Source organism: Phyllobates terribilis, unplaced genomic scaffold (genome assembly GCF_046119375.1).
Source record: "Phyllobates terribilis strain yellow unplaced genomic scaffold, ASM4611937v1 Scaffold_2__4_contigs__length_985480577, whole genome shotgun sequence".
In the NCBI taxonomy this organism is placed as follows: domain Eukaryota; kingdom Metazoa; phylum Chordata; class Amphibia; order Anura; family Dendrobatidae; genus Phyllobates; species Phyllobates terribilis.
This window is the reverse complement of record NW_027362762.1, coordinates 278,178,989-278,203,736: the sequence shown is the minus strand read 5'-3', so window position 1 is coordinate 278,203,736 and position 24,748 is coordinate 278,178,989. Positions and strand designations below refer to the sequence as shown.

Sequence of the window (24,748 nt, the reverse complement as noted above, 5' to 3'; positions counted from 1 at the left end):
ACCCAGGAACTGCTTCCTCCCTGCTCCTGCACTACAGGGTTCCCCTTCCTCAGTGTTCCCTCCCCCCACTCCAGCCAGGGACAGGGACTGTCGTGCCCATCTCAGAGGTATGTTTTTCGCCCTGCCCCACGGCAATGTGGTTTAATGCATGCAGGTGTCGGGTCCTGATCCACACTCCATCCTTACCTGAGAGTGAGATATCACACCTCTGGGTGAGGTGCAATACCTCTGTAGCAACCGAGCCCTCAGGGTGCTACAGTTCCATTTATCTTCAGCCTAGGTGACGTATTGTGATACAGGGCCGTGATTTTGGCTATAAAAGGGTCCCCTAGACCCCTACCCCAAGCTTTTTAAGAGAATCACATATGGCGTGCCAGGAGACTCTATGGAAAAAAAGATTTTTTCTGTTGCCAGTTCGAGCCCAAAAATATTTTTTTCTGTCGCAAATGTTTTACACTCTGCTATAAGCCTCCTAGTCCTTTTAGTGGCGGTGAAATTCAGCTGTATTCAGAGCTTGTGCAGAGTCAAAAAATCTATTTTTTGCTGTTGCTAACGTTATACAGCAGGCTAGACCTAATTTGAAATAGTTTGGATCATATATCCTATGTTATACAGGCGTCATCCACAGTAAAAAAATACTTTGTTTGGTTAATAAAGTTATACAGCAGAGACATCTCAGTTTGAAATAATTTGGAGAATGTCTCCTATGTTATACAGGCGTCTTCCACAGTAAAAAAAATACTTTGTTGAGTTCCTAACACTATACAGCAGGAACATCTCAGTATGAAATAGTTTGGAGAATATCTCGTATGTTATACAGGCATCCTCCACAGTAAAAAAAATACTTTGTTCGGTTAGTAACGTTATACAACAAGCCATATCTTAACTTGTCATTTAGTGCTGCTGAAATTCAGGTGTGTGCAGAGCTGTTGCAGAGGAAAAAATCTAATTTTGTTTTGCTAATATCGTGCTCCTACCACAGTATTTGAGCAACATGAGTGGGAAAAAGAGAGGTCATGGTGGAAGGGGGAATAGGCTTTCTTTTCAAGGTATACGTGGGGTAGGTGGTAATGTTAGTGAAAGCACTAGTGAACCAACACCGTCATGTCATATCCAAAGACAACTGACAACTTCTGTTATTGGACTGGCTACTCCACTCCCTTTCTTTGGAAGCCACACAGCGATACGCCTTGTTGATAAGGGCCAAAAAGAGCAGGTGCTCCAGTGAATGGCTGTGCTTCTAGTGGCCTCTCCTCTTCTTCCTCCATCTCAACATCAGACGCAGTGCAGGCCACAGAGATGGCACACCAAATAAGTTTTGCTTACCCCCATGTCACAACTGTCCAAGTGCCCAACTGACTGTAGAAAACCACAGATGGGCGAGACTGTAGAACTGTTCACCCATTCTATATCATGGGCATCAGAAATGTACTCCAAATATTCACAGAGTCAAGAAGAGGAGGAAAGCATCTACACCGATGCTCAAATTTTTTTTAGGTTGGATTCGAGGAAGGATGGAGTAGGATCTGAGCAGGTTCCTGACCCTCATCATCAGACGTTAACCACCGGGGAGGGAGGTGATCCTGATAAGACTCAGATACCTGAGGCTCATGCGGACTGTACTGTGCTGTCAGGACAAAGAGAGGAGAAGGGTCACTCTGAGGGCAAGGAATGGGATAACATATTGGATGAAGACAAGGTTGAAGATCCTACTTGGTGTGAACCCAGAGTCACACAGTCGAGTAGCTCATCTGAGGAGGTGGAGGAGAAAGATGAGGAGTTTACCTTTCACAATATGGCACAGACACGGAGTGATGCAAGCACGAGGAGCACTGCATCCTTAGCCACAAACTGTGGCTGTGGCCACCCGCGCTCACGAGTCTGAAGCTAGCAGGGGTGGCAAGGGTTGCCTAGCCTGGGCCTTTTTTGAGACCACAAAGGATCAGCCAACTCAAGTTATCTGAACACTTTGCAAGAAAAAACTTAGTAGATGGAAAAAGTGCAAAAATTTGACTACTACATGCATGAACCTCCACATGCGCACATAACATGCGCTAAAATGCAGACCAGCGGACCTCAACAACCACCAGCTGCCCCATCAACCACATCCGCTGCTCCTTCCTCCTCTTCTGTTACCGTGCCAAGTATTGGCATGCAGATCTCCCACAGCAAAACTTCTAGTTCTCTACCCCCTCCAGTCAGGCTGAGTGACAGCCCGTCAGCTGTAACATAAGTGGATATGTCTGCTGTGTTTGTTTCACCGAGCACACCATACATTTCTCAATCCACCATAACATCTGCGCCTGTACCTCACTCACGGTCCAGCAGTTTGTCCATTTCACTGTACTCCGCCCTCTCTCAGCACCACAGCCAGCCCTCAGTCCCGCAGTTGTGGTCACATAATAGATTGTTTCATCCTACACATGACAAAGATAAGAGGTTTAACTCCATCATCTCCAATCTGTTGGCCAGGGAAATGCTGCCTTTCCACCTGGTAGATACAGATGGTTTCCGAAAGCTGATAGCCGTCGCAGTCCCCCATACCAGTTGCTCAGTATCCATTACTTCTCTAACAAAGCTGTGCCTGCGCTACACCAGCATGTCGCAGACAACATCACCGGTTCCTTGACTAAATCTATGTCTGCCAGGGTGCATTGCACCCCAGACACCTGGATGAGTAAGCATGGCCAAGTGCGTTACATCTCAATGACTGGGCACTGGGTGACTCTGGTGGCTGTGGGGATAGGTGGGGAAGGGGCTGCTCCACAAATCTTGGAATCCCCAAGGCTTTCAGAACAAACCTCTGTATTTTACACTTCCTCCACTGCTTCTGCCTTCTCCACCTACTCTAGGGCCTCCACGTGCGCACTCAACCTCTGCCTTAATGAGACACAAGTTCCAACAGTGCAGATCGAAACCACACCTTCTCCGTACTGCGTAGACAGGGCTCATCGCAATCAGGCAGTCTTCAAATTAATATGTCTTGGAGATCACAGTCCTACAGCTGAAGAGTTGTGGACAGCTCTCCAGGCTCAGTTTCAGCAATGGCTGTCTCCGCTGAACCCAGAGCAAGGGAAGGCCGTGTGCGATAACAGTGCGAACCTCTTGGCGGCCATGCACAGAGGCAAACTCAAACACGTGCCTTGCATGGCTCACGTCCTGGTGGTACAGAGATTTCTCTGCCACTATCCCGGCCTGGCTTAGCTGCTTCAGAAAGTACGGAAACTGTGTGCTCACTTCCGCCGTTTGCATCCCTCATGTCATCGACTTGCATCGATACAGAGGTCTTTGTCCATGCCAATTAACAGGTTGATATGCTCTGTGACGATGCAGTGGAATTCCACTCTGCACATGTTGCAGCGACTGTGGCAGCAATAACGAGCCCTGATGCAGTATGTCATGTCTTATAGCCTGGGCCAATGCAGTACGGATGTGGGGCATATCACGTTTATGGAGTGGGAACAGATTAAGGACCTCTGCACCCTTCTGCATATTTTTGAAATGGCTACTAAACTAGTTAGCACTGACGATGCCATCATCAGCATCACTATTCCAATCATCTACATGCTGGAGCAGACTTTGAATAGCGTGCGGCAGGAGGTGGTTGTCCAAGAAGAAGAGGAGGATGCGGAAGGGATAAAAATGTCTCAAAGTTCCAGGCTGTCGTCACACAGGCGGATGCCAAGTGACAGTGGCTTCCTGTGATTAAGGGGATTTGGTGATACCAACCATACTGTTAGTGAAGGTGCAAGAGCCGAGGAACAAATGGAGGAGGAAGAGGTGATGGGCGAGCAATAATCAGAAGATTTAGAGGATAATCATCCCCTCTCTGTTGAAAATGGTTTGCAGGAGGAGACGGAGGAAACATGCATCAGTGTTACTCAGCCAACAATAGAGTCTGTCTTTGGACCACCTGGAAGAGCCCAACATATGAGTGCCTTCTTGCTGCACTTTCTGCAACATTATCCCCGTATAGATAGGATTCGAAATAATGCTGACTACTGGGTTGCCACTCAATTTGATCCACGTTATAAGAGTAAATTTTGCCAGATGCTTTCCGCCATGGAAAGAGACCAATTAATGTTGGGGTATCGAAACAAGCTTTTAGGCAACATTAATAGAGCTTTTCCCCAAGATAGGAGTGAGGCACACAGTGTGCATCGCAGCTGTAGTCTTCCAACCTCCGGCCTGTCAGTTTGTCAACGCCAAAACATTATTAGCAGCAGAATAAGTGGCCGAAGCTATTTCTGTGAGTCCTTTCACACATTTTTTAGACTAGTTAAGTCTGATACTGGGAGAACGACAGGAGAGGATGGTGGAGGACTATCTTGAGCTCAATATGAATACCATCAGTGAGGATTTTTACCCTTTTATATTTTGGTCTTCAAACGTGGATGAATGGCCTGAGCTCGCCTGTCACGTCTTGGAGGTTTTATCATGCCTGGCAGCCAGCGTTCTCTCAGAACGTGTATTCAGCTCTGCTAGTGGTGTCCTGACAGATAAGCGCACCCAGCTGTCTCATGAAAGTGTTGACTGCCTAACTTTCATCAAGATGAACAAGTCATAGTTCTCAAAGGACTTTTGCACCCCAATTGCTGGCTGTACAGAGTAGGCAATGTTGTAGTTTTCAGTGTGCTGCATTGATCTTGCGGAATTGCAGTCTGTGATATGGCTTGTGTGCCTGCTCTTGCTCCAGATGCAGGTTTTAGGCCCTAATTTTTTGAAATGTGGAGAATACAGATTTGGTCTCTCAATCCATTGGGTTGGCTGTAGTGGAAGAGGTGTCGTTACTAATTCTGCAATTTCTACTGTACAGAAATTGATGCCACTTTGTTGGCGTATGCCAGTAATTTTTGGAAATGTGGGAAATCCTGATGGAGCCTTCATCTATTCGGTTGGCTGTAGTGGAAGAGCTGTCGGTCCCCATTATACTACTTATACTCTACTGAAATTGATGTCACTTTGGTGGTTTTAGGCCCAAATGTTTTCAAATGGGTACAGTCCTGATTGGGTCTCCATTTACTGGGTTGGCTGTAGTGGAAGTGGTGTCGGTCCCCATTATAATACTTATACTGAAATTAAATTAATTGTTTGGTGCAGATATTGTTCTCAAAGGAGAACACATGATAAAATAGAAATTGGTTTTCTTTCTACCGTGGTATATAATGCAGGCTACATCTCCCCTTAAAATTGTTGTGGTAGATATTCTTCTCCACACAGGGGTACACTGACCTGTTAAACTCTAAATGGGTATATAAAACAGACACCATCTCTGCTTAAAATTGTTTGAGCAGACAATTGTTCTCCACACTGGGGTACACAGACCTGATAAATTTAAAATGGGTATATAAAGCAGACTGCATCTCAGCTTAAAATTGTTTGGGGCAGATATTCTTCTCCACACAGGGGTACACTGACTTGATAAACTTAAAGTAGGTATATAAGGCAGACTGCATCTCAGCTTAAAATTGTTTGGGGCAGATATTCTTTTCCACACAGGGGGAAAAAAAAAAGGTTGGGTCCGAGCAGCTTCCTCACCCTCGACTGTACTGTGCTGTTAAGGCAAGAAGATGAGGAGGGTGACTCTGAGGGTAAGGAATGGGATAACACATTGGATGATGATGAGGTTGCACATCCAACTTGGTGTGGACCCAGAGGCACGCAGCTGAGAAGCTCATCTGAGGAGGTGGAGGAGGAAGACAAGGAGGTTACGTTGCATCCTATGGTGCAGACATGGAGTGATGCAAGCACGAGGAGCACTGCATCCTTCTTCCGGTTGTTGCAGTGACCAGCAGCGGTCGCGGGTCTACAGCTCACAGGGGCAGCAAGGGTAAAGTAGCCTGGGCCTTTTTTGAGACTGCAAAGGATGAGCCATCTCACATTATCTGTAAACTTTGTGATAAAAAACTCAGTAGAGGGAAAAAGTGCAATAATTTGACTACTACATGCGTGAACCTTCACATGCTCAATCAACATGCGTTACTCTAGCAATCTCGCTGGAATAAAATGCGGAAGAGCGGACCTTATCAACCACATCCGCTGCTTCTTCCTCCTCCTCTGTTACCATGCCAAGTATTGACACACAGGTCTCCCACAGCAGAACCTCTGCTTCTCTACTCGCTCTAGTCAGGCTGAGTGAGAGCCCATCCGCTGTAATGGAAGCGGACATGCATGCTGCGTTTGTTTCACTGAGCACACCACATCTTTCTCCATCCACCATAACATGTCCCCCTGGCACCTCACTCATGGTTCAGCAGTTTGTCTGTTTCACCCTACTCCGCCCTCTCTCAGCACTGCAGCCAGCTCTCGGTCCCGCATTTGTGGTAACGAATAAGATTGTTTCCTCCCACACATGACGAAGCTAAGAAGTGGAAATCCACCATCTCCAATCTATTGGCCACGGAAATGGTAGTGTCAGGCCCTAATTTATTGATCTGTGAACACTCCTGTATGGCTGCTTTTTTTACTGATTCAGTAACCGGAGAACCTGGAGGAAACCCCCGCAAACACGGGGAGAACATACAAACTACTTGCAGATGTTGTCCTCTTTCATCATAAAGGAGTTAGCTCATTGTTTAGGATACCGACCACCACTGCCGTCTACATTGTGAACATTGTGTTGAAGCTTGCAAGGTGTCACGGGTTTACCATGACAGAGAGGAGCCAGAAGATCTCAGCATCTGATTCCTCACATTCCTGCAGTCATTAAAAAGAAGCCTTTCGCCTTCATATTCTTTGGTGCAGGGGATAATCTGCTCAGTTGCTCCTGGAAGCTTATCGTGATTTAGGCTCTCGACAGATTTGTCCCATGCATCTCCCTTACTTTGATAACGCTGTACACAACACATCAGACTGTCGCGTACCAAGGAAACCTTGAAAACGAAGCTGAAGATCCACTTCTTGTGACAAGCGTACAATCTGCAGTAAGCCTCGCTCCAGCATACCGCTACATGACTAGCTGTACCCTGACCTACTGTACCCTTACCCCTCCCTTGTAGATTGTTTGTGCACCCTCGCAGGCAGGGTCCTCTCTACTCTTGTACCAGTCGGTGAGTCACCGATGGTGACCCCTTTTGACATGTAAAGCGCCACGAAATAAATGTCGCTGTAATAATAATAATTAAGGTACTTGTTCTCTGGGTCAATTGATGGCATTTCCAGGTGTCTACCCCTAATTTGATGTATTTTTGCAGCTTTTAGGCCCATTTGAAGGTGTGTATGCATTTTTTTGTCCCCCCCATTGAATCCTATGGCATTCAGTAACGTTCGACAAACATTTGACGAATAAATCAGCGAATATTGCAAATTCGGTGATTGTAATCTGAATCGAATATTGAAACATTTTCTCATCTCTAGTTCTCACCTGCACTGATACTTGGAGTGCGCTGATGTGCTCCTCGAGTGTCAACTCACATTGCAAGTGCAGAATGCGAACTGTTTTTTAATAATACTCTTATTAAGTGAGCCCTTCCTATCAAGACAGGGGATTGCCTTTATTATGCAAATACTAGGCCAAATTATGAATTAAGGCATAGGCCATGCCAAGTGTGCACTGAAGCACCTCATCTGTACATTACCCCTTCAGCCCCCAGCCTATTTTCATGTTCCTAACTAGAGATGAGCATTGTTCTACTCAAACTGTTCGCCAATCTCAAATTCGAGCTGTTTTGGGCGGTGTTCGAGCCGTTCGGCGAACACGAACGATTTGAGAAAAATTCGGCTGTTCGAGGTTATGTTCGATAACTGTTCGTGCACCAAAATCATAACTGGATTTTTACTCAGTAATGATGAAAATTAATGTTAATACGCAGTTTGAGTGTACAGCGGGGTGGGGGGAGGGGCAGGGGATGGATCTCTGCAGGAATAATGAAGATCTCCATTTTTTTAATCTTTCCCGCATTTACAGTGGGGAGGTGCAATCTGTCAGCCTATCAGCAGCGCACACACGGAGAAAAGTGCTTTTTTCACACAAGCAAGGGCATGTGTCATTGGCAGTGTATGTCACATGTCCTTGCCCTATAAGACCAAGCCATTTTCCCCGTCGCCACCATTTTCTCACTGCTGCAGCTGCGTGTTAGACGGCACCGCTGTTGCTGTGTGCGCTATACCTTGTTAATTTCAAGCCAATTTTCGCACAAATCTACAGATAGCTTGGGAGTAGGGAATAGTTGTGATTGCAGTCCTTTTAAGGACTAGGTTACAGCATTTCCTACGACTTTTATCAGGCAGGTCTGTGCTCTTAAATAGATAGATTGTGGGAGTAAAGACTAATTGTAATTGCAGTCATTTTCAGGACTTGGTTACATCAGTTCCTATCAGTTTTCGCCAGGCAGGTCTGTGCCAGTGCTGTGCAAGTTTTTTTCACAGCATTTGCCTGAATCTAGCAAAGCTAATCCTTTTTGGCCTATTGCAGAGTGTGTTAGTCAGTGGAGTAGCCTATACCACCTGTGTATAGAATACCAATTTTTTTTTCTGCACCTAGTGAAGTAAAATCTTTTGGACATAGCATCATTCTATTAGTCCATCTATACTGACCTCTATCAGGTTGCAAATTGAATATAATTTTTTTCTGCATCTAGCTCTGAAAAAATATTTGGGCTTCTAGCAGTGTGTGGGACTTGTTCTATTAGTCCATCTATACTGACCTCCATCAGGTTGCAAACTGAATATAATTTTTTTCTGCATCTAGCTCTGAAAAAATATTTGGCCTTCTAGCAGTGTGTGGGACTTTCTCTATTAGTCCATCTATACTGACCTCCATCAGGTTGCAAACTGAATATATTTTTTTTCTGCATCTAACTCTGAAAAAATATTGGGCTTCTGGCTGTGTGTGGGACTTGTTCTATTAATCCATCTATACAGACCTCCATCAGGTTGCAAACTGAATATAATTTTTGTCTGCATCTACCTCTGAAAAAATATTTGGGCTTCTAGCAGTGTGTGGGACTTGTTCTATTAGTCCATCTATACTGACCTCCATCAGGTTGCAAACTGAATATATTTTTTTTTCTGCATCTACCTCTGAAAAAATATTGGGCTTCTAGCTGTGTGTGGGACTTGTTCTATTAATCCATCTATACAGACCTCCATCAGGTTGCAAACTGAATATAATTTTTTTCTGCATCTACCTCTGAAAAAATATTTGGGCTTCTAGCTGTGTGTGGGACTTGTTCTATTAGTCCATCTATACTGACCTCCATCAGGTTGCAAACTGAAAATAATTTTTTGCCTGCATCTAGCTCTGAAAAAATATTTGGCCTTCTAGCAGTGTGTGGGACTTTCTCTATTAGTCCATCTATACTGACCTCCATCAGGATGCAAATTAAAAATAATTTTTATCTGCATACAGCTCTGAAAAAATATTTGGCCTTCTAGCAGTGTGTGGGACTTGTTCTATTAGTCCATCTATTCTGACCTCCATCAGGTTGCAAACTGAATATATTTTTTTTCTGCATCTACCTCTGAAAAAATATTGGGCTTCTAGCTGTGTGTGGGACTTGTTCTATTAATCCATCTATACAGACCTCCATCAGGTTGCAAACTGAATATAATTTTTTTCTGCATCTACCTCTGAAAAAATATTTGGGCTCCTAGCTGTGTGTGGGACTTGTTCTATTAGTCCATCTATACTGACCTCCATCAGGTTGCAAACTGAAAATAATTTTTTGTCTGCATCTAGCTCTGAAAAAATATTTGGCCTTCTAGCAGTGTGTGGGACTTTCTCTATTAGTCCATCTATACTGACCTCCATCAGGTTGCAAATTAAAAATAATTTTTATCTGCATACAGCTCTGAAAAAATATTTGGCCTTCTAGCAGTGTGTGGGACTTTCTCTATTAGTCCATCTATACTGACCTCCATCAGGCTGCAAATTAAAAATAATTTTTATCTGCATCCAGCTCTGAAAAAATATTTGGCCTTCTAGCAGTGTGTGGGACTTTCTCTATTAGTCCATCTATACTGACCTCCATCAGGTTGCAAATTAAAAATAATTTTTGTCTGCATCTAGTTCTGAAAAAATATTTGGCCTTCTAGCAGTGTGTGGGACTTTCTCTATTAGTCCATCTATACTGACCTCCATCAGGTTGCAAACTGAATATATATTTTTTCTGCATCTACCTCTGAAAAAATATTGGGCTTCTAGCTGTGTGTGGGACTTGTTCTATTAATCCATCTATACAGACCTCCATCAGGTTGCAAACTGAATATAATTTTTTTCTGCATCTACCTCTGAAAAAATATTTGGGCTTCTAGCTGTGTGTGGGACTTGTTCTATTAGTCCATCTATACTGACCTCCATCAGGTTGCAAATTAAAAATAATTTTTATCTGCATACAGCTCTGAAAAAATATTTGGCCTTCTAGCAGTGTGTGGGACTTGTTCTCTTAGTCCATCTATACTGAACTCCATCAGGTTGCAAACTGAATATATATTTTTTCTGCATCTACCTCTGAAAAAATATTTGGCCTTCTAGCAGTGTGTGGGACTTTCTCTATTAGTCCATCTATACTGACCTCCATCAGGTTGCAAATTAAAAATAATTTTTATCTGCATACAGCTCTGAAAAAATATTTGGCCTTCTAGCAGTGTGTGGGACTTGTTCTCTTAGTCCATCTATACTGAACTCCATCAGGTTGCAAACTGAATATATTTTTTTTCTGCATCTACCTCTGAAAAAATATTGGGCTTCTAGCTGTGTGTGGGAATTGTTCTATTAATCCATCTATACAGACCTCCATCAGGTTGCAAACTGAATATAATTTTTTTCTGCATCTACCTCTGAAAAAATATTTGGGCTTCTAGCTGTGTGTGGGACTTGTTCTATTAGTCCATCTATACTGACCTCCATCAGGTTGCAAACTGAAAATAATTTTTTGTCTGTATCTAGCTCTGAAAAAATATTTGGCCTTCTAGCCGTGTGTGGGACTTTCTCTATTAGTCCATCTATACTGAACTCCATCAGGTTGCAAATTAAAAATAATTTTTATCTGCATACAGCTCTGAAAAAATATTTGGCCTTCTAGCAGTGTGTGGGACTTTCTCTATTAATCCATCTATACTGACCTCCATCAGGTTGCAAATTAAAAATAATTTTTATCTGCATACAGCTCTGAAAAAATATTTGGCCTTCTAGCAGTGTGTGGGACTTTCTCTATTAGTCCATCTATACTGACCTCCATCAGGTTGCAAACTGAATATATATTTTTTCTGCATCTACCTCTGAAAAAATATTGGGCTTCTAGCTGTGTGTGGGACTTGTTCTATTAATCCATCTATACAGACCTCCATCAGGTTGCAAACTGAATATAATTTTTTTCTGCATCTACCTCTGAAAAAATATTTGGGCTTCTAGCTGTGTGTGGGACTTGTTCTATTAGTCCATCTATACTGACCTCCATCAGGTTGCAAACTGAAAATAATTTTTTGTCTGCATCTAGCTCTGAAAAAATATTTGGCCTTCTAGCAGTGTGTGGGACTTTCTCTATTAGTCCATCTATACTGAGCTCCATCAGGTTGCAAACTGAATATATTTTTTTTCTGCATCTGCCTCTGAAAAAATATTTGGGCTTCTAGCTGTGTGTGGGACTTTCTCTATTAGTCCATCTATACTGACCTCCATCTGGTTGCAAATTGAATATAATTTTTTTCTGCATCTAACCCAGCCAATAGTTTTAGCCTAATACCACAGTTTGGCCACTCAGCTCTGCTCGGTTCCCATCCATTGTTTTTTTGTGCAAACAACTCCAGAGTTGTGAATTAGTTAACCACCAAAATGAGTGGAAAAAGGCCTGCTGCTGGTGGAAAGGGGAATAGGCGTGTTGGGAAGGGGAAAAAAGGTTGTGTCCGTGGGGTAGGTGTTAAAGCAACAGTAACATCTGCAGAAGAAAGACCATCTTCCAGCCAAACTAAAATGTCTACTTCTTTTAGCGGACAATGTGATAAGATCCCTTTCTTACGGCCACGCCAATCGCTACAAATTCCAGATGAGGCACAAAAACAGCAGGTGCTTCAACGGATATCAAGTGCTACTTTAAGTGGGCTCTCCTCCACATCAACTTCAACATCACAAATACTCCAGTCCTCAAAGGTGTCACCCCAATCGCACTTGCTTCCTCACAGCTCCCAAATCTCCAGCTGCCCGTCTGAGTATGAGGTAGAACAGATGGTTGAGTCTGCAGAGCTGTTAACTCATACTATAGCCTGGGAATCAGAGGTCGACTCCAGTGCTTCTGTGAATCCAGACGAGGAAATGATCTGCACTGATGCCCAGAATCTTTATGAATCGGATCCAGGACCAGACGCAGAAGGTTCTGACCATAATGTAGACCCTCATTCCCAAACTGTAACTCCTGTTGGTGGAGACAATGAGGAAGACGATGATGAGACTCAAATACCTGATTGGAGCGACAACTTTAGTTTTTTGTCAGGGCAGGAACAGGTTGGCTCTGAGGACGACGGGTGTGATAACGCACAGGGTGATGATGATGAGGTTGGAGATCCCACTTACTGTCAACCCACAGTCAGATAAGAGATGAGGTCAGCAGAGGAGGTGGAGGAAGATGCTAGTGATGACGAGGTCAGGTTGCGCCTTCCTGGACAGAGACGTAGTACTGGAAGCACGTCAACAACTGCATCCTCAAACACAACTCTGCCTCTCACCACAAGTCATGGTGGCTCTTCAGGTCGCATGGGTGCTAAGCCTTGCATAGCCTGGGCATTTTTTCAGATCGATAAAGATGACCCAACTCGTGTTATCTGTAACATTTGTCAGCAAAAGCTAAGTAGAGGCCAAAAAATACATAGTTTGAGTACTTCATGCAAGAACCGGCACATGGACATGAAGCATAAGTTGCAGTGGGAAGCTCAGTGTGCTACAATGCGGCCTAGCCGGCCGGGCCAACCGCCGTCTGCCATATCTTGTGCATCCGCGGCCTCTTCATCCTCTGTGACTGGGGGGACAGCAGTCACACTTGTTTTGGGGCGCAGACCTGCCACCTCTTTACCCGCAACAGCCAGCGTGATTGGCAGGTCATCATTTTCTTTGGAGGTGGTAACACCAGCTGGTGTTGAGCGCTGTCCGACATCGATAGCACCACCTTTGGATCAAGGCAACCTAACATGTCCGCCTGCATCTTCCTCACAGACCGGCAGTTTGCTGGGGACACCCTTATCAACCCCGTCTAAGCACAATAGCCAGCCCTCGGTCCCTCAGATGTGGACAAGTAAAAGACCATTTCCTCCTAGCCATGAGAAAGCTAAGAGGTTGAATTTCACCATCTGCAAGCTCTTGGCTACAGAAATGCTGCCTTTCCGCCTGGTGGACACAGAGGATTTTCGAGACCTTATGTCCGTCGCAGTGCCCCAGTACCAGATGCCCAGTCGGCACTACTTCTCAAAGAAAGGTGTGCCTGCGCTCCACCAGCATGTCGCACACAACATCACCGCTTCTTTGAGAAACTCTGTGTGTGACAGGGTGCATTTTACCACAGACACTTGGACGAGTAGGCATGGACAGGGGCGTTACATGTCGCTGACTGGGCACTGGGTAACTATGGTGACAGCAGGACAAGGGGCTGCTGTCCAAGTCTTGCCGTCCCCACGAGTTGTGCGTCAATCCTCTTTATGTCAAAGTTCCTCCACTGCTTCTGCCTCCTCAACCTCCTCTCGGTCTTCCACCTGCACCCAAAGCCTGTCTGGTCATGCCACAAGCTTTCTAACTGCGCAGAAGGGATCCTGCACACCTCCTTACTATGCTGGCAGTAGGGCTCAACGTCATCAGGCGGTTTTTACTTTGAAATGTCTGGGAAATGTGAGTCACACAGCTGAGGAGTTGTGGTCAGCTCTGGAGAGCCAATTTCATGAATGGTTGAAACCAGGGAAGGCCGTGTGAGACAATGCTGCAAACCTGGGTGCGGCCCTTCGCTGGGGCAATGTCACACACGTGCCTTGTATGGCTCACGTGTTGAACCTGGTTGTCCAGCAATTTTTAGCCCACTATCCCAGACTAGATGGCCTTCTGCAGAGGGCACGATCGCTGTGTGCTCACTTCCGCCGTTCGCATCCCGCAGCTCAGCGACTTACATCTCTACAGAAGTCGTTGGGCCTGCCACTTCACCGGCTAAAATGCGATGTGCCTACCCGGTGGTATTCAACTCTGCACATGTTGCAGCGACTGTGGCAGCACCGACAAGCCCTGGTGCAATACGTTCTGACGTATAGCCTGTGCCAACGAGATCCGGAGGTGGGGCAAATCACGCTGGAGGAGTGGTCTCAGATCAGGGACCTATGCACCCTTCTGCACAGTTTTGAAATGGCGACGAAGATGTTTATTGCTGACGATGCCATTATCAGCATGACTATTCCGGTGATTTACATGCTGGAGCACATGTTAAACAGAATTCGGAGTCAGGTGGTGGCACAAGAGGAGGTGGAGGAAGTAGAGGAGGAGGAGTTGTATGCGGAAGGGCTAACATCTGCAAGGTCCAGACGGTCGGCAGCACCAAGGCGGCAGGCATGTGAGGGTGGGGGAGATGGTTTTACCAGGGCGCATGGTAGCAGCCAAACTAGTGAGGAAGGTGCAGGAGCCCAGGAAGAAGTGGAGGACGAACTGATGGAAGACTCATCAGATGAGGTAGACCTTGATCACATTTCTGTTGTGCGAGGTTGGGGGGAGAGGACAGAGGAAGGAAGCATGATTGTTACCTCGCCACCAACACAACAGGGACTTGTTGCTCCTGGTTGCGCAACACACATGAGTGCCTTCTTGCTGCACTACCTGCAACATGACCCTCGAATTGTGAGAATTAGAAATAATCCTGACTACTGGGTTGCCACACTGTTAGATCCCCGGTACAAAAGTAAATTTGCAGAAATTTTTCCTGCCATAGAAAGGGATGCACGCATGCAGGAGTATCAGCAGAGACTGTTGCAGAATCTTACATGTGCTTTTCCACAAAACACTAGTGGTGCACGTAGTGAATCTCACAGTTCCAACTGGCCAACCGTGGGACCGTCAAGTGTTCAGCACTCAAACCGTAACAGAACCAGAGTATCTGCTGGTAACATCAATTTTGCGGAATCATTTCACCACTTTTTTAGCCCATCTTTTGCAAGGCCACAGGAGACAAGAAGTCTGACACATAATCAACGCCTAGAGACGATGGTACAGGAGTATATCCAAGTAAACATTGAAGCCATGACTGTGTCACTGGACCCTTGCTCTTTTTGGGCTTCCAATCTGGATAAATGGCCGGAGCTAGCCACTTACGCCTTGGAGATCTTGTCATGCCCCGCAGCCAGCGTTCTGTCTGAACGTGTGTTCAGCGCTGCTGGTGGTGTGCTTACAGATAAGCGCACGCGGCTCTCAACTGACAATGTAGACAGACTCACGTTCATAAAGATGAACAAATCATGGATCCAAAACGACTTTTCCACCCCTGTGTCATCCTGGGGAGAGTAAAAGCTTGATGATTGGTTAAAATCACCCTACCAACCGTTTTAAGCTTTCAAATTACTAATCATGTTTATCTGTATCTTGACAGGAAAATAATTTGGGCTTTGTAGCAGTGTGCAGCACTGATCCTATTAGCCCATCTATACTAAGCTCCACCAGATTTAAAATTAATAATAATTTTTAGCTGCATCTAGCCCGGAAAATAATTTTGGGGCTCCGAGATGCGCAAGACACATAAGTGCCTTCTTGCTGCACTACCTGCAACATGACCCTCATATTGTCAGAATTCGAAGTAATCATGACTACTGGGTTGCCACACTCTTAGATCCCCCAAACTTTTCGATCAACCTTTTCATTTTAATAAAGACCAAAAAAATGGTCATTTTTGAAATTATAAGCATTAGCAGGTTATTAGAAACTGAAATCAAACAGTTTTCAACTCAAAACTTTATTCTAGGTGATGTCACATTTTCACATAGGACCCCTTGTTCGAAAGGAGCTTCTGAACTCTCTCGTCCATTGAATTTGTCAGGTTTTGGATGGTTTCTGCTTCAATTGTTTTGCATGAGGACAGAATACCCTCCCAGAGCTGTTGCTTAGATGTGAACTGCCTCCCGCCATCATAGACACTCCTTTTGATGATGCTCCAGAAGTTCTGAATGGGGTAGAGGTCAGGGGAGCATGGGGGTCACACCATAAGTTTGTCCCCTTTTATGCCCATATCAGCCAGAGATGCAGATGTTTTATGTGCAGCATGAGATGGTGCATTATCATGCAAAAAAATGATCTTGCTGTAAAATACATGGTTCTTCTTCTTGAACCATGGCAGGAAGTGCTGTTTGAGAAAATCCACATACATTATGGAGTTCATCTTTAGCGCCTTCAGGGATCCTAGCCGTTTCTGCTTGTGTGAAGTGGATAGAGGAGGTCGACAGGATGGCATATGCACAGCTGCAAACCTCTGAAGGACCCTGCATCTTGTTGTTCGGGGGACGTTGGAGGCACCAGCAGCTTCAAAAACTTGTCTGCTGCTATGACAAGGCTTTTTTGCCGCTGCTCTTTTAACCTGACGTAATTGCCTGTAGGAAAGAGTCCTCAATTTGCCCTTATCAGCACGCACACGTGTGTGCTGTGAATCAGCTACATACTTCTTGATTGCCAAGACACTTCATCCTGATCATCGCACAATGTTGATTGTAGTCATGCCTTGACCTAAACACTCCACAATTTGTTGCTTCTCAGCAGCCGACACATCCTTTTTCTTTCCCATTTTGGCAGAAAATGTAGGCTGCTTAATAATGTGAGACAGCCTTCTTAAGTAGTCTTGCCTTTCATTGGACACACCAGCCAAACTAATTAGCACAGGTGTCTGCAATTGCTTACAGTGATATAAAGAGCCCTGACACACATCACCATCAATGAGTTTAACTGACAAACAAACAAATTCTTCCCTTATCACTCCTAAACACTTTTTGCATAATAATTTGGAACACAGTGTACATGTGCTTTTCCACAAAACACCAGTGGTTCACGTAGTGAATCTTACAATTCTAACTTGCCAACCGTGGTCTGTATGGAGTTGTTCAATAAAGGGCCCAAAATTAAGATAACATAGATGGGAGAGGTCTCTATGAATAGGAATTCCTAAGTATTTGTTACCCTGTGAGGGCCAGGCAAAGGGAAAGTTGGACTGGATGGAATCCTATATGGATTTGGGGAGGGAGACATCGAGGGCCTCAGACTTCGCTGCATTGATTTTAAAATTTGACCATGTAACAAAGTGATCTATTTCAGCCATAACAGCATGGATGGATATATGTGATTGAGTGATATATACTAGTACATCATCAGCAAATAGAGAGCACTTGTACTCGGTGCCTCCCACCTCAATCCACCTAATATTGGGGTTATGTCGAATTGATGAGAGCAGGTGCTCCGTCACTAGGATGTATAAGAGAGGGGACAGAGGACATCCCTGCCTTGTCCCATTGGTGATTGTGAAAGGTGATGAAAATGTTCTGATGCACCCCCTGGGCCTTGGGACACCCGGAGCCGGACCCTTTTTGGTGGATGCTGGTGGTTGTAGTCTTCGTGGCGGCGACCCGGTTCAGTCGCTCATGGTGGTCAAACCAGTGGCGGAACTATTTATGTGGTTTTGATGTTTAAATGTCCGACTACGCCACCTGTGGATTGCGGTCAGCGTGAACCGCCGCTGCAGGGCAGACCGCTGAGGCTGGTGTTGTGGGTGCAGCAGAGCGTAGCATAACTCCCCACGGGAGGAGTATAGCCTCAGGGCAGTGTATGCGGAGGATGGGGGTGATGGTGCAGGGCAGCAGCAGTAATGACACGGAGTCAGTGATGCAGTCCAGGGCCTTTACTCACAGTTCTTATTATCCAGACCACGTCTGCAGGTAATGGCTGTCCACGTCGTACTGTGCTCACCAGGTGAGGGGCTCAGACAACTCCCAGATAACTTTGGAGCGCTTCACAGGACCCCCTTTGTGTGTCCTTTGTCTGGCCTTTCTTACCAATCCTTCTCTCCGGCTGCCTCGGGCCTCCTCTTGGTAAACTTGGCGCCAGTTTCCCTGACCCTATGTGCTGCCTCCTAGCGGGTGTAGCGAGGGGCTGCGCCACATAAAATGTCACAGCCTCCAGTTTCTAGCAGAGGGTCGTTTCCTGCCTCCACTAGTTTCGGGGACCGGTCTCCCCATTTGGCCTGACCCCTCCATGCAGGTGGATTCGGGCGTGCGGTGGCGACTCGCCCGTCCGCACCCCTGGGATCCCTTCGTTCCTCGTTCCTGGAGCCTTCTCCGCTCCTCTTCCTTCTTTCTCCCTCTTCCAGGCCTGGGCCTCTGTTACTAGGCCTGCCTCCGGAGCAGAGCTCATGCAGAGCCCCTGCTCCCTGCCACTTCTGCTCAGACTTCTCTGCACTGAACTAAGATGGTGCCCACCTTTTACACTCCCTTCTCAATGAACCCAGGAACTGCTTCCTCCCTGCTCCTGCACTACAGGGTTCCCCTTCCTCAGTGTTCCCTCCCCCCACTCCAGCCAGGGACAGAGACTGTCGTGTCCATCTTAGGGGCATATTGGTCGCCCTGCCCCACGGCAATGTGGTGTAATGCATGCAGGTGTCAGGTCCTGATCCACACTCCATCCTTACCTGAGAGTGAGATATCACACCTCTGGGTGAGGTGCAATACCTCTGTAGCAACCGAGCCCTCAGGGTGCTACAGTTCCATTTATCTTCAGCCTAGGTGACGTATTGCGATACAGGGCCGTGATTTTGGCTATAAAAGGGTCCCCTAGACCCCTGCCCCAAGTTTTTTAAGAGAATCATATATGGCGTGCCAGGAGACTCTATGGAATGCTTTCTCAGCATCCAACGAGAGTATCTAATTACAAATTTTTAACTGCATCTAGCCCAGGAAATACTTTGTGCCTAGTAGCAGTGTCTGCTAGTCAGCGGATTATCCCGGCTGTTAAGCAAGCTACACCACCTGTAGTTTGGACACTTAATTTTTTCAAAGGAAATGCTTCAGGACCACGGGATACTCAGTGAAGAGCATCAGGAGGCACCCCAAGGCATAGGGGCTGGGACTGGCAGTAGGATGCCTTGCGGTGGACAGCCGAGCTCGATCCTTATAAAAGCTTTTTAACTGCAGTAGCTTTAGTGGACGCTACTGGAGCTGGAATTACGCGGCTGCTGGCATGAGACTTGCTCTCCAATAGATCCTTGTAAATGGATTTAAAGTGTATTCATTCAAATTAGAGAGACAATTTAAATTAAAAAGCTTAGAGCTGCCTCCACCACAGGGGGGCTCGCTCGACCCACCAGCGGACAGGCACCAGTATTGGGAGAGGGGGGCTGGCCGTCATGGTTCACCGCGGCTCTGGCACAAACCCGGCGACACGGAGGTGGCACGGGCAGGAGCGGACTGAACGTGTCGGCTTCTCACTTTTTGGATTTTAGAAGGGCATGACATGCCTATATCTGTGTCTCCCCCTCCTTTTACTCCTCCACCTCTTTTCTTTTCTCATGACTATATGTACTTGTCACTTTTCCATGTGTTAGTTGTGTCTTCTGAGCAGTTTGTCAGCTTTTGGACACCTTTGAAGGTGTTTTCTATGTGTTTCTATGTGTTTTTGTTTGCTGCCATTGGTTTTAACGGTGTTCGAAGGTGTTCGACGAACAGTTCGACGAACAGTTCGGCGAACACACGGGTGTTCGACGAACCGAACCGAACTCGAACACTAAGGGGGTGGCTCAACACTATTCCTAACCAATTCTGACCAGTGTCATTGTATGTGGTAATATCTGTGGAAAGCTTCAATTGATCCCAGTAATTCTGAGACTGGTTTTTCGCGACACAATGTATTTCATGTTAGTAGTAAATTTAGGCCATATTTTTTGTGTTTATTTGTGACAATATCAAAATTTTTGTGAAAATTTGAAAGTTTAGCAATTTTCAAACTTTGAATTTGTATGCTCTTAAACCAGATAGTTATATCACACTAAATAGTTAATAAATAACATTTACCACATGTCTACTTCATATCAGCATCATTATTTAAACATAATTTTTCCTTTAGGAAGTTAGAAGTGTTAAAAGTTTATCAGCAATTTCTCAATTTTCCAACAAAATTTACAAAACCAATTTTAGCAAGTGCCATGTCACATTTGAAGTGACTTTGAGGGACAAACAATACACAAAAGTGACACCATTTTACAAACTGCACCATGCTCAAACATTCAAGAATTTTATTAACCCTTTAAGTGCTTCATAAGAATTAAAGCAATTTGGAAAGAAAAAATTTAAATTTTACTTTTTACTTTGATTTAGCCAAAATTTAGCATTTTCAAAAGAGTGACAAAAGAAAATGGACCATTCAATTTGTTGTACAATTTCTCCTGAGTATGCTGATACCCCATATAGTGATGGAAAATTACTGTTTGGGAGAAAGATAGGGCTCGGAAGTGAAGGAGAGACAAATGACTTTTGGAGCGAAAATTTGACTGGAATAGATAGCGGACACCATGTCACTTTTGCAGAGTCCCAGATGTGCTTAAACAGTGGAAACCTTCCACAAGTGACCCAATTTGTGAAACTACACCCCTCAAGGAACTTATCTAGAGGTGTGGTGAGCATCTTTAACCCACAGGTGCTCCACAGAATTTTATAATGTTGAGCCGAGAAAAGGTAAAAATTCATTTTTTCCTGCAAAAATGTTGACCTTGCCTCAATTTTTTCATTTTCACAGGAGTGACAGGAAAAAGTGGATGATGCAATTTTTTGTGCCAGTTCTCCTAAGTATGCTGATACCCCACATGTGTTGGAAAACTATTGCTTGGATTTACAGCAGGGCTTGGATAAAAAGGAGCACAGTTTGACTTTTTGGAGTGCAAAATTGGCTGGAACAGATAGTGTGTGCCATGTCTCATTTGCAGGGGTTCTCTTGTGCCTAAAGAGTAGAAACACCCCACATTAACCACATTTTGGAAGATACACCGATTAAAGAACTTATCTAGAGGTGTGATGAGCACTTTTAACCCACAGGTGCTTCACAGAATTTTATAACGTTGAGCCCTGTAAATGTAAGAATGCATTTTTCCCGCAGAAATGTTATGGTTTGCGAGTGCCATGACCCATTAGAAGAGCCCCTGAGATGCCAGAACAGCAGAATCCCCCATAGGTGACCCTATTTTACAAAATACTCCTCTAAATGAATTCACATTGTCCAGTTCATCACTGTCCATGTCAAATGTGTCCCAGTCATACCTGGCAGTAAGCAATATCTTTGCCTTCTTTGTTTTCAGTAGCAGTCCCATGTTTGAGCTTTCCATCTTGACTCTCCTTAATAAGTCTTTCATTTCATACTGTATAATGGGCACCACATAGTCCTCTATACAATTTAATGGCCCTGCATACTCCTCCATACAGTCTAATGGGTTCCATATAACCTTCCATACAGTATAATGGACCCCATGTAGCTTTCCATATTGCATAATGCACTCCAATAGCACTCCAAACAGTATAATGCCCCCCAATATGTTCACAGTGATTTTTTTAAAAAAATACCTCTCCTTGTTTCCCCGCAGCTACAGTCTCTTTTGCGTGTCTTCTGAAAGCTCTGCACTGCTCAGCACAGTGGGCATGAATTAGTGACATCATTGCTGCACTGAGAAGTCAGAGCTCAGACACAGAAGAAGAATGATGGAGGAGGGAGCGAATAGCCCCCTCTTTCATTATTGCTTTCAACTGCATCAGCATCTAGGATGCCGATACAGTTGATAGTCCTTGATCCAATAATATAAACAAGCGGTTTTCATTCCACAACACATTTCCAAGTGTAAAAACCCACTGTCAATATATTTGGTTTTTATACCTGAGAAAGACGCCAGTCCCCTCTGCTCTTTGCCGACTCTACAGTCTTCTGTGCTTTTGTCACGTTGCATCTCTAGTGGAGTATTCTGTGCAGGGACTTCCGGCTGCGAGTAGGCTTTGGAGCATTCACAGTGAATCCTGGGACCTGCTCACAGCTGAAAGTCCCAGGCTAGAGTAAACACCTGGCCGGGAGATAGGGTATGTGTGCACGATGCGGATTTGAAGCAGAAATTTCCTGAGAGTTTTTGCCTCTCCCTGGCAGAAAAAACACATGCGGATTTTACATGCATCTTTGACGCGTTTTTTAAATGCATTTTTTAAGGGTTTTTTTTAAGTGTTTTTGTACATCAATGAATGCTTTTTTGAGTTAAATAAAGTTATTTGGTGGTACATTGCTTAAACCCTTGGATTACCATAGAACTGGGGTGAGTATATTGGTTCATTTAAATGATTAAATAATGTGTCTGCTGTAATTCAAATAAAGTGTTTTTACTCTGTGTGTGTTTATTTAACTCTTTACTTTAGTTAATTTTGGTCATGAAAAGGTATGATTGACACCTTGTCATTACCAAACAAAAGAGATGGGTGTCAGCTAGTCCCATTCACCCAGTCTTCATTAGCATTTCTATTCATGTCATTCATGCGGCTGCTGTGAGCTGTTATTATTAGCATGGGAAGGTGCCATTAGGCAAACATAGTCCCTGGCCATTAAATAACATCTCACGGCCGGTTTGTTAGTTGCTACATCCCCCCGATTAGCACTCAGCAGCGCTTTGAACGCAGCATATTTTTGTTGCGTCCAAAACCCTGTGTTCTAATACCGCACTTTTGTTGTAGGTACATGTGAATCCACTGCATATACAGTGGGTACGGAAAGTATTCAGACCCCTTTAAATTTTTCTCTCTTTGTTCCATTGCAGCCATTTGGTGAATTCTAAAAAGTTCATTTTTTTCTCATTAATGTACACTCTGCACCCCATCTTGACTGAAAAAAAACAGAAATGTAGAAATTTTTGCTAACTAATTAAAAAGGAAAAACTGAAATATCACATGGCCATAAGTATTCAGACCGTTTGCTCAGTACTGAGTACAAGCACCCTTTTGAGCTAGTACAGCCATGAGTCTTCTTGGGAATGATGCAACAAGTTTTTTACACCTGGATTTGGGGATATTCTGCCATTCTTTCTTGCAGATCCTCTCCATTTCCTTCAGGTTGGATGGTGAACGTTGGCGGACAGCCATTTTCAGGTCTCTCCAGAGATGCTCAATTGGGTTTAGGTAAGGGCTCTGGCTGGGCCAGTCAAGAATGGTCATAGAGTTGTTGTGAAACCACTCCTTTGTTCTTGCGAATGTTCCCAGGGTGAGATTCAGCTGATCGGTCACGTGACCATCAGCTGATGAGTGACATCACTGCAGGTCCTGGCAGCTCTGTACACTGGGGGGCGCGAGCCCACTCCCCACAGTATACCGCTGGCAGCCGTGGAGACAGCATCCCCACCGGGCACCAGGAGGTCACCGGGGGCCACTGGACAGGTGAGTATATAGGTTTATTTTTTTATTTTTACTTTTTTTTCTTTTTTTACTACTGCGGGCTGGGAAGAGCAGACTACTGCTCCTCCTATCCACGTTGCTCTCGCTGTTATCAGCGGGAACGCCAATCAGATGAGAGGAGTAGCAGTCTCCTCTCCCGACCTGCGTACCACCTGCACCGCAATTCCGGCACGATTTCGCGCCTATTGATTTTCATTGAGACCCAGCAATTCCGCAGGTATAGATATTCTACCTGCGGGTTTGCTGCAATTCAATGCAAGTCAATGGGCGCAAATTCGCTGCAGAATCGCGCTAGAAATGGTCCGGCTGCGGTTTTTACCGCAATGGTAATCCGGAGCGCAAATTTCCGCATCATGTGCACAGCACATCCGGACTACCATTGCTATACATGGCAGACCTATTAACAAGCAATTTTAAAGCATTTCCGTGGCAGAAAAACCACCGCGGAAACGAATTTAAAATGCATCGAGTGCACATAGCCATAAGGAGCAATGGAGGCCCGGTCGACTGGAATTATTTTCAACAGCTTTGTTTAATATAATTTGCGGTCTGGAGAGACCGCAAAGCATAAAAAGGGACATTAAATCACGGGAAGAAAACTTCTCAGTGAATCAAATTTCGTAGGAAAATCTACGCAAACAGGTAAATCAAATTTTGTCTTAATATTTGTGCCACATTCTGTAACAGTTATTTTTATATATTGGATACATTTAGTTGTTTTTTTTTAAATGTGTGGGGCTAGGAACATTGAGCTGGATTGAAAGAGGAATTCATTTATTTATTTATTTATCTTTATTTTTTAATTTATTTCCTCCCATAAAATAAATTTAAAGGTGGGGGTTCATTTCAATATTTCAATAATTTTTTATTTTCATCTTATTTACTTTTTATCCAAGACTAGTATATTAGCCCCAGTTACAGGGAAAATGCAGCCTGCTGGCTGCATAGCAGAGTTATCTGGCTCTCTTATGAATCAGCAGCTCCTGCTGACCCTCTATACACAGCAATTACATTACTTCTGTGTATAGAAGAAGTGCATACAGTGAGAGAGAAAACAAAAACAATAATAAATCAACTGTGCATTCTCTATGGGATCTTCGCCTGTCTCTGACTATGCAATGATGTTTAAAAAGTCAGTGCAGAAGCCAGACCACCCTGACGTTTAACACTAGGACTACTGGACTGGTCACCCCCCCTAGAACTACCGAAAGGAGTCATTTTGACTCCTGGCTTGTTTTCATTTATTTTTAGAGTGTCATTTGTGGTTTTGAATAATAATTATATTTTTTCTTATGTGTTTTTATTGTGACATCCAACAGTAGTGCTTTTGAATGTTTTTTTTCTGATTTTCATATTTTTC

At 44.6% G+C, this 24,748-nt stretch overlaps 1 pseudogene; it reads right to left on the bottom strand.

The window, feature by feature from the left end:
• Window positions 1–21,296, bottom strand: part of LOC141245592 (dead end protein homolog 1-like) — a 165,909-nt pseudogene extending 144,613 nt beyond the window's left edge.
• Window positions 21,297–24,748: the final 3,452 nt, after the last annotated feature.